We start from the raw sequence: 2,402 nt of genomic DNA on the forward strand, positions 1-2,402 counted from the left end.
TTTTTTACAAATAAAGTTTTATTGAAACATAGTCACATTCATTTGTTTATTCAGCAATTGTGGCTGTTTTTTTTTTGTTATGAAGACAACAGGGCTAGGCAGTTATGACACACACAACATGGCCTGCCAGGTCCAGAGTATTTATTCTAAGGTCTTTTATAGAGCGTGTAGGTTGACACCTAGCTGAGTAACTAGTGCCACTTGTCCTATTGTAATTTGAATCATTTTCGGAGGCATGCAAAGAGTTTGTAGCTAGCCTGGGCTGTATTTTCATACATACATAAAATGTAGGAATAAGTGACATGTGGCCTATGGCTTTTATGACATTCTGGACAGTTTAAAGGAGGAAATTAAAAATGCAAAACAATAGGCAATATCTCTAGGCAATAATTTCAATGAACTGGACTGTTACAGAGAAAACCAAGGGCCAGTGCAATACATATGTCAAGTGAACATTCCTTATGTTGGCAACAGTAGATCTCCTGCTGACAGAATTATAAGTGGCTGACAGACTGTGTCTGCCATGTTGCTATACGGGCCTCTTTCTCTGAAAATGTCCAGACGAGATAACGAGGGAGAAGCTAGGAACTGTGAGGCATTGCCTAGGGTCCCGGTCCCCAGGACTCAGAACTTCAGGGGAATGACAGGCCAGTACTTCAGCTGCTTTCTGTCACAGTGATTGTCAAAGCTCAGCTGCACAGCAGCCTCCATGGCCAGGATCTTGGGAGCACTGTTCCCATATAAGCACTTCATCTCTACTTGGTGCTGCTCCCAGGGCGTCTCAGATAGGGGCTCCACTGACCTTTGGTGGTTGAAGTACAGGCCGTGGTCCGCATTCACATAGTCATTCAGAAGCTTCTCGTCCAGCTGCTGCTGTCACCTTCGCTCTTCTCTGTGCCTCAGTCTGTGCGAAGTACTGGAGGAGCTCCTCGGTGGTTTCCACATTGCTCAGGTCACACTCCACTTCCTCATCGGAATCCGACGCCAGCTCTTCCTCTTCACGCAGTGCTTCATCTTCTCTTGTGGATGCCTGGGTTCTATAGCTGTTATGAAGAGGCTGCTCGGAGCTTTTGAGATGGAAAACACTGTAGGGAGACTCCTGCCACTCCATGTGCTGGCCTTGAGAGTTCCAAGGATGTCCATCCTCATAAGCAAGGGAGTTCCAGGGAAGAACTCCATGAGCGAAGAACCATGGGGAAGTGAAATAGGAATCCCAGAACTTTCTGTAGGCATTCTGATGGCTTTGCATCCAGAGTACTGCATGAAGATAATGTTGCCAGTATCTTGCATATACTGGGTGAGAATGCCAGGATGTAGTAGCCCTTCATTTTGAGGCCATTGCTGTTCTCTCTGATTGCAAAAGTTCAAGTGGGAACTCGTGGGCACGCAGCTTGCAGATCTCGGGCTGTGGGCAACAATGGACCTAGTTCTCGTGGTGGCATAAATAGTCTATAATTAGGGGATGCTTAGTCAGCTACCACCAGGTAGTTATTTGTGTGAAGGAATTAAAAGTAGAAAATGGAGACTAAAGAAGAGATGGGTTGGGGTTGGGGAAATAATAACTATAGAGGATGGAAATGTATGAGATGATGGCGATTGAGATTGACAGAGAAAAGGGAATTAACATTTTCTGCCTAAGATAGCACGCTTTTCTGGGAGGTCTATCTTTGTAAATCTTTTTTTCATGGCAAACATGGATGTCCCTTGCTACTTCAACGAGGCACTAAGATCAGAAAGTAAAGAAATGCCAATTATTGGTAGAGATATTTCTTCTCATGGACTCAATTCCATTACTAATGAGGGGAAAAAGTATCTGATCGAACTTAAGCAATTTTATACTCCTCAGTTAGTAAAGGTATTTTGTGGGAATACATTGTGCTTGAAGACCAAGGTCTTCGTTGTCAACTGTGAAGCATCATAGGACCTTTTCTGTATTATTAGTAAAATATGTACACAAATCCAGTTGAATTTGCATGGAGAACAGCCATAAAGTCAAAAGGTTTGTAAATGAAAATGTAGCAGGGAACTAAGATTTTGGAAGAAAAACAAATATCTGATTTATGACAACTTAGCTTCATGAAGGGATTCAGCTAACAGTTCGAAAGGAGAGAGAAGTCATAAAACCAAACACAAGAACTCCAGTAAGAACAAATGATATTACCTGCATAACTATATAGTGTTTCCAATGGAGCAGACCTTCCAGAAAACTTTGGGAAAGTATTACATGGGATGCAGTCTGAAGATGCTTTTATAAAGTATATAGAGTAGCTTCTGATCAGCCTTACATAGATGGTTCCAAAGAAGAGATTCAGGTATTCTCAGCTAATTTCTTTCACATTTTTGAATAAAATCCACTTGAGAAATGAGTACAGAAGGTTATTTTATATAGCAGATTTCACATT

General features: G+C 42.0%; 1 pseudogene; it reads right to left on the bottom strand.

The window, feature by feature from the left end:
- Window positions 1-624: 624 nt before the first annotated feature.
- On the bottom strand, window positions 625-1,339 carry LOC116898295 (annotated as a pseudogene).
- Between the last annotated feature and the right edge of the window lie 1,063 nt (window positions 1,340-2,402).

This window comes from Rattus rattus, chromosome 4 (genome assembly GCF_011064425.1).
Source record: "Rattus rattus isolate New Zealand chromosome 4, Rrattus_CSIRO_v1, whole genome shotgun sequence".
In the NCBI taxonomy this organism is placed as follows: domain Eukaryota; kingdom Metazoa; phylum Chordata; class Mammalia; order Rodentia; family Muridae; genus Rattus; species Rattus rattus.